This window comes from Egretta garzetta, unplaced genomic scaffold, assembly GCF_000687185.1.
Source record: "Egretta garzetta isolate BGI_Z169 unplaced genomic scaffold, ASM68718v1 scaffold504, whole genome shotgun sequence".
Lineage (NCBI taxonomy): Eukaryota > Metazoa > Chordata > Aves > Pelecaniformes > Ardeidae > Egretta > Egretta garzetta.
In genome coordinates this window covers 740,653-749,215 of record NW_009259535.1, presented here as the reverse complement: position 1 = coordinate 749,215, position 8,563 = coordinate 740,653, and positions in this window count along the sequence as shown.

Sequence of the window (8,563 nt, the reverse complement as noted above, 5' to 3'; positions counted from 1 at the left end):
TTAGTTCCATTCACCACCACTCTCTGGGCTCGGCCACCCAGCCAGTTTTTAACCCAGCGAAGAGTATATCCATCTAGGCCATGAGCCGCCAGCTTCTCCAGGAGAATGCTATGGGAGACTGTGTCGAAGGCTTTGCTGAAGTCCAGGTATACAACATCCACAGCCTTTCCCTCATCTACCATGCGCGTCACCTGGTCGTAGAAGGAAATCAGGTTGGTTAGGCAAGGCCTTCCCTTCATGAACCCATGCTGACTGGGCCTGATCCCCTGATTGTCCTCCATGTGCCTGGTGAGCACACTCAAGATGAACCTCTCCATAACCTTCCCCGGTACTGAGGTCAGGCTGACTGGTCTGTAGTTCCCCGGATCCTCCTTCTGGCCCTTCTTGAAGATAGGTGTCACATTTGCCAATCTCCAGTCATCTGGGACCTCCCCTGTTAACCAGGACTGCTGATAGATGATAGAGAGTGGCTTGGGCAAGCTGCGAAACTTACAGACAGAGGGCCAGCTACTTGCTAGCTGGTGTAACCAGAGAAGCTCTGACGGTGGGGGTACAATAAAGGATGTAACTTGCTTGGGGCATAGCAGAGCAGCAACAGGCATGGGATGGCTTAATAGATCAATTTTCTCCTCATTCTAACAAAGATTTGCTTCCTTCTAAGTGAAAGCAGCTCTGTGATTCTTGACTCTGATTGACTTCATGACTTCGTTTCCAAAGAAATTATTTTTTCAAATAGTAAAAAGTGAAGAACCATAGAATTGTTTAGGTTGGAAAAGACCTTTAAAAAAATCATCAGGTCCAGCCATTAACCAAGCACTGTCAAGTCCACCACTAAACCATGTCGCTAAGCACCACATCTACCTGTCTTTTAAATACCTCAGGGCAGCCTGTTCCAATGCTTGACAACCCTGAAGAAATTTTTCCTAATGTCCAACCTAACCTGCCCTGGCACAACTTGAGGCCATTTCTTCTTGTCTTATTGCTTGTTACTTGGGAGAAGAGACCAACACCCACCTTGCTACAGCCTCCTTTAAGCAGTTGTAGAGGGCGATAAGGTCTCCCCTCAGCCTCCTCTTCTCCAGACTAAACAACCCCAGTTCCCTCAGCCGCTCGTCATAAGACGTGTGCTCCAGACCCCTCACCAGCTTCGTCGCCCTTCTCTGGACATGTTCGCATGTTCCAGCACCAAAATGTCCTTCTTGTAGTGAGGGGCCCAAAACTGAACCCAGTATTTGAGGTGTGGTGTCACCAGTGGTGAGCCCAGGGGCACAATCACTTCCTTACTCCTACTGGCCACACTATTTCTGATACAAGTCAGGATGCTGTTGGCCTTCTTGGCCACCTGGGCACACTGCTGGCTCATATTGAGTTGGCTGTCGACCAACACCCCGAGGGCCTTTTCCGCCAGGCAGCTTTCCAGCCACTCTTCCCCAAGCTTCTAGTGTTGCATTGCATGGGGTTGTTGCGACCCAAGTGCAGGACCTGGCACTTGATCTTGTTAAACCTCATACAATTGGCCACAGCCCATCAAACCAGCCTGTCCAGATCCCTCTGTAGAGCCTTCCTGCCCTCACTTCTACCCAGCTTAGTGTCATCTGTGAACTTGCTGAAGGTACACTCAATCCCCTCGACCAGGTAATTGATAAAGATGTTAAACAGAACTGGGCCCAAAACTGAGCCCTGGGGAACATCACTTGTGTCTGGCCACCAACTGGATTTAATTCCAATCACCACAACTCTTTGGGCCCATTCATCCAGGCATTTTTTTTACTCAGCGAAGAGTATGCCCATTGAAGCCATTAGCAGCCAGTTTGTCCAGAAAAATGCTGTGGGAAACAGTGTCAAAGGATTTACTAAAGTCTAGGTAGACAACATCCACAGCTTTTGCCTCATCCACTAAGTGGATCACCTTGTCATAGAAGGACATGAGCTTAATCAAGCAGGAGCTGCCTTTCATAAACCCATGCTGACTGGGCCTGATCACTTGGTTTTCCTGTACATGCCACATGATGGCACTCAAGGTGATCTGCTCCATAACCTTCCCTGGCACTGAGGTCAGACTGACAGGTCTGTAGTTCCCCAGATCCTCCTTCTGGCCCTTCCTGCAGGTGGGCATCACATTGGCTAACCTCCAGTCCACTGCGACCTCCTCAGTTAGCCAGGATTCCTGAGAAATGAAGGAAAGTGGCTTGGTGAGCACTTCCACCAGCTCTCTTGGTACCCTTCAGTGTATCCCATCCGGCCCCATGGACTTGTGTGCATCTAAGTGGTGTAGCAGGTCGCTAACCATTTCCCCTTGGCTTCATTCTGCTCCCTGTCCCTGTCTTCCAGGTCAGGGGGATAGGTACTCTGAGAACAACTGGTCTTACTATTAAAGACTGAGGCAAAGAAGGTGTTAAGTACCTCAGCCTTTTCCTTGTCCTTTGTCACTATGTTTCCCCCCACATCCAATAAAGAATGGAGATTCTCCTTAGCCCTCTTTTCGTTGCTAATGTATTTATAGAAACATTTTTTTGTCTTTTACGGCAGTAGCCAGATTAAGTTCTGATTGGGGTTTGGCCCTTCTAATTTTCTCCCTGCATAACCTCACGACAAGAGAAACATCGAAGTGCAAATCTCCACAATGTGCAGTTTTAGAAATATAAATAAAACATAAATATACAATATATATTAAGTAATATACATTATCACATGATAAATAGCATAGCATGTATAATGTGTATTGTATATTTTGCTATATTATGTATGATTATATAATTTATCACATATCATAACTCTTATATCATATTTAATATGTTAATAATATATGTTTTATAGTATATATTACATTCCTATGTGCTGGAAGGACTCCTTCAGCACATTTTAGGACAAGACTCAAAAAGGAAAGAACCAGCTAAAATTCAGCTCAATGTCCAAACAAGAGGAGCTGAATTTTTTTTTTCTAACATTTCGTTTAAGTGAGAAATGCTAGGAAGGGCTGATTTTGTTCTTAAAGAAAATCTTGAAGAAAGTATTAGTAAACTTGCAGAAAAAAACAAACAAACAAACAAATAAAAAACCCTCACAGCAAAGAAAATATTGCAGGAAAGAAAATCTTATAGCAAAGTTATATGGTAAAGACAGGGTGACATTCTAGCCAAGTGTGTTTATACATTGCATATCTCGTGGATGAGGGCATGTGAGCGACACACCGAGCACCCAGGCAGCCATCCCTCCCTCTGCCTCCAAATTCTGGGGGCTGCAGCCATGGGGCTCATTCTACACCTGATGGAGACAAGCTGGGTTCCCTAAAGGTAAGCCAAAGCAAAGGTGTAATATGAGCAATGTAAATTGTTCTCTGGAAAAAGCCAATTTCTCCCATCTGCAGGGGAATGAACACATGCACAGCTGAAAGCAGAGGCACCTTCGCAGGCACACGCTTCCCCGACATGCTTCACAAATGCGCCTTTTGCTCGACACAGAGGGAGAGTGCTAAAACAGGGGATTCGCCGAAAATGCAATGCAGAGAGCATGTCCAGGGTTCTGGGGAGAGGTAAGAAACCTGTGACAGACCCTCTGGGCTACGGGAACACGCCTTGTGCTGCTTGGGATGCAGAGCGTCAAACCTCTTCTGCAGTTAGGTACTTAATGCCTTAGGAAGTACTAGAGCAGTCAGAGTCTAGTTTTAAAGCCCTGACAATGCTGCAGAATGATAGCATTTCCTTTGTACCTTTTTCCTTTTTACTGATTCCTCTTTAAATCAACATTTACTGGATATTGGAGAATTTAGTCCAAATTCAGTGTGTGCTTGAAGGGAGATGGATGTTTCAAGGAATGCCCCAGCTTCTATCTACTAATGCTGTGTTGGCTAAAGTGAGTCTTTTTTTTTTTTTTTTTTTTAAACCTTTCTGATTTATACCGTGTACTTACACACTCATTAGAGTGAAGCCCAGGACACAAGTCCTCCCCCATACTAGATTGCTTTAACAATTAGCCTGTAGAGGCATCCACCCATTCTCGCTTGAGCACGTCAGTGATGAATTTTGTGTGGTAGTGGAAGAGCTACAATGGCAGGACAGACATAAACACATCCCCCCCGCACACACACAACCAGATACCCCTGGACACCAGCTGGAAGAGGCCTGGGTCTCTCCAGGGTCCACCCTGACACCCAGCTCCCAAGCCCCTCGCCTCCTCACTGGCCTGTGCACCCAGAACCTGCACACCCCCATCTCTCTGGTGCTGGCCCCGTGGTCCCAGCCCCACATCCCATGGGCTCAGGGGATGGGGATCCCTTGCCCAGGAAAACCATCAGAAACAGAGTTTAATGAGGAGGCAGGAGAGGCTGCACTGGCTGGCATAGGCATGTCCAGACATGTGGACTCATTAGCGTTGCTTACATGCCACCAGGTCCTTTTATCCCATTTTGCCTCTGGTTTCCCATGCTTGTTCCTCCCCAGTATCCCTTGATCCCTCCCTTTCACCACCTTTGTTCCCTCCTCTAAACATCCCATCCAAAATGCTCTTCCCCAATACAGAGTCTCGTGCTTGCAGGTAGTCACCCTGCCATCTGTCAAGTGACCCAGGCAGAGCCTCTCCCATGGACTCGTCTTGATGGGTCTCATCCAGCCCAGAGGGTGGCTGCTCCCAGTGACACCCAGGAGGGGCCAGGGCAGGGGAATCCACTGGCCCTTGTGGGGTTAATGGGGCTCCCACACACACCCTTGGGCTTCCCTGCTCCTTTTGCAAGTCTTTTTTTATCACACAACCTAACAGACTTTTGAGTAGATCCAGTAGAAAGTGGAAACATACCATGGCCATGTTTATTTTGGCAAGTCCTCAAGGAGCTTTATGCCTCATTAGTCTGCTCTCTGGAAGCAGGCAAGCAGGGACCTGGAGCCTGGGACCCCTTCAAGGAGTGGGGAACATTTTGTGCATGCCAGTCATACACAGATATTTGAGTTAGACCCTAGGAAGCAGTTAGCCCGCTATGGTTTCCCCGGGGGATCTGGACCAGTTTGGGATCCCTCTGGGTGCAGGAATGGGGGAAGTTCCACCACAGCCAGGACACTGCATGGGAACAGGGTGGACTGCTAGGGGGAGAAAACAAGGCTCCAGAAGAAGGCAGTCAAAGCACTAAAAAAAAAGCACTATTTTTTTGTATAACTGAGAGAAAAAAAAAAGTCCTTGGGCATTGTGAAAGCTTGCTATCAGGAGGCAGGGTTTGATAACCTTTCAGTATTGATTAATCAGTTGCTGTGTTCATTTGAAACAAAGCCCACGGCTTGTTTAGGAAGTGGCAGTATTGCAGCTTAGCAGTGTCCAAAACACCATATCACTAGCAAGGCTAATTTAACACTGATGAGATCAATAGGGTTCCTAGGGCTAGGAGTAGATGAGAAACACAGCTCATTACATGCTGCCCTAGTTCTCCATAGGAAAGAGGAAAAACATGCAGTAGGGTGAGAGAAAATGGACTTGGAAACCATGGAGTTCTGAAAATCAGACAGGTACTTTTGGTTTGCTCCAGTGAGTCACCTAAAGTGACATCTCTCCAAAACAGCAATAGAAAACTGGGAGATGTTCCTTTCTACATCTGACTTTCTTAGGTGCACCCCTTGACTGGAACATCCTTTTTAGGCTGTTGTTCTTAGTGCTTGCTCACTTCCCCCCCCCTCCCCCCACTTATTTAAGCTGCCAAACGTACACAATCCCAGTTTTCTCTACAAATATAAGCCTCTATGCGATCCCGTAATCTTTGGTGGTGCCAACGTAAGCATCACTTTTATACAGAACTGCTTCTGGATATTGTCCGGTGAATATTGCCTCCTGGTACGAAGCTTCAGAGTTAGACACAAAAAAGCACCTGAAGTCCTGAAAGAGGGGTGTGACAATGCTCACAAACTGCAGTGCAGCCCGCTCCCCAGACGGCGCACCATGCGTGCCTGTGCCATGCACGGGGAGAGACGAGGTGCCAGGAGAAATACAGGCAGCAAGCTTTCTGTAGCAGGCCTGCAGTCAGCACGATCAGTGGGCAGTAGCCAGTAGGAAACACTATGGAAAAAGCTGAAATCCTGGTCCTCTCTCAGAATTAGGTATCTTTGATGGACCTGGATGGAAAGCACAGACCCCCGAAGGCAATAGCTGTATTCTTTTGATCAAAGTATGACTGATTCCCTCGGTTTTTCACAGTTTAAAAAGGGACCCTTTTCATACCCCAGTTTAATAACTGAACTAGCAATCTATACAGAGTGCTCAGCAAGAAACTGGGAGCAATCTATTCCCTTTCCTTGCTGCCTGGAGGACTTCAGCTTCATATCCCAGCAGCAGGGCCAACCAAGAGTGACAGCATCACATTCCTGCATGTCCCCATTCTTCCAGTCCTGAATTTTTTCTTGCAAGTGGCACCACTGTGGTAAGACAGATTGGGAACGACTCTTTCTTCTGTCCCCACCTCTAGTACCATCCAAGAATAACCCATGTAGTCCTTACCTCTTCTTGCAATCGCTAGGCTCTGTGACATTTTGAAGGCTAAAGTTTGGTTGAATTCTAGTACCTTCTAGGTTAGAGAAGCAGAGATGATCAGAAGGACAGCTTAGGTCTTTGGGTCCTTATTGGAGGAATCTGGCACTTTCTGCACAGGTCCAAGGGTGTGATAAGTTGACCGCAAAGCATTGAAGGGATTCATACAGCTGGAGTATTCCCTTCTGGATTGCAGGTTCGCATCCAGCCTGTCATTGCAGTGATGGAGAGGGAACTTTGGATGGCTGCTGAGTGATTTATTTGGGAAGTATTTATTTATACATTACTATCTGGCACATACATCATCAGCAGTCATATTTCATGGTGATGGGAAAGACACTGTGTGTAATTATCTCAACCAGGCAGTCATTTCCTCCTTTCAGAGTAAAGACGGAGAGTTCTGAAGTCAAAAGCATGGCAGGCTCTCCTTCTGAGAACTCCTTTCCATGGTAAAAATTTATGTAGTCCATGTAAGAATCTTCCTGTCTGAGAAAGCTGGCTGAAAAATGCATTTGGATCACAAATTGTTTTCAATTGCCAAACATTCTAGCATGCAATGGTGGCAGTTCCAGGCAATATAACATGGTATTTTTGTACCTTGTTAGAGATGCTCTTTTTATTACATTTTTTTATCCATCCCATTTAACGTCTCAGCAATGCCACACACTGACCCAGAGACTGGACTTGGTGACCTCAGGATCCTTTCAGCAAGTTAGATCTACGAGGCTGGGGATGTGCACAGCACCAGGGCTCTGCCTTTCCCATTAACCCTTGTTTCTTCACTCCTCCCAAAAGCTTTGGAGCTGTACCGGATGTTACGGTGGTTCTTCTCACAGTCACCTCATGCCAAACTGGCCCCAAAGTCTCTGGAGCTCTGGGGCAGAGCCCCACATCAGCATCAGGGAGGTTACCCTCAGCTGAATTATGCCAGGAGGGGCCAGATGCTGCATGCCAGCCCCTGCTCCCAGCAATGCTGCCCCACAGGATCCTTCCCCACACAGAGCTCCTGGCTGAAAAGGGGCTCAGCCCTCCCCATTCCCACCATCTTGTGTATGTGACTACTTTTTGAGTTTTTCCTCCTAACAGCAGCTCCTTTTCAGGCCATAAGCATAAATATAGTTTAGAAGAGTAGGGTCCTAGACAATCCCAGGGCCTTCTGAACACTGCAGCCATGGCACAGTATCCTGAAAGAGAAAAAATGCCCTGCAAAAGTCAGCATCAAATTGAATTTAGAGATGTATGCAGGAGTATAAGGCCTCATCCTCTCAATAATTTCCATGGAAGCTAACTTTCAATCAAATAACAAAGTCAAAGTTCAAGCCAAAGAAAATGAGCTCAAATAAAAAATGAACAGAGCTCAGCTAAAACTGGAATCAATACAGTAGTGAACTTAATGACCTGTTCATCTTATTATCATGTAATTGAGCTCAAATGATATTTAAGCAGAAAGAAAACTGGCCTTACCGTTTGTTTATAATTACTCACATTCCAGTAACAAGGCTACGGGAGTGTTCCTTTAAATGCATGTTGTGTGTTAGCATTAGTACCCTACTCCAAGTGAGTGTAGCTGATGAACGTCAGCCATGAGAGAAGAATCAAATACAAATTAAATATTTAATGCCTTTAGCAAATGCAGTGGAAGTAGATACATAAATTACAGGGAAAAAGAATAATCCCCAAAGTAATGAGAACTTAATTCAGCAGCAGCCTGGTTTAAGGGTTTCCAGTCTCTTTTATTTTAGAGAGTTGCCCAGCAATGACATATCCAGTGCAGCAGCTTGTGAGCCCACAGTTTTCCATTGGTTTTCATAAAGCAAAAATGTAAGTAACATTAAACAAAGGTGCATTGCATTTATACAATACAGTTTGCATGCTTTTGGTCTGAAAATAGTTTCATATACAGGTTTTAAAACTCACGATGGCTTTATTTAATTAGCCAGTAATACACAAAATTATGAAACATTGTATCAAGCTACAGAAGGGTATTTCCTTGTTTAATCAACAGTGATGTTCAATGGAACTAACCAAATAACATCTATGAAATACGTAGGACTTATTAGGG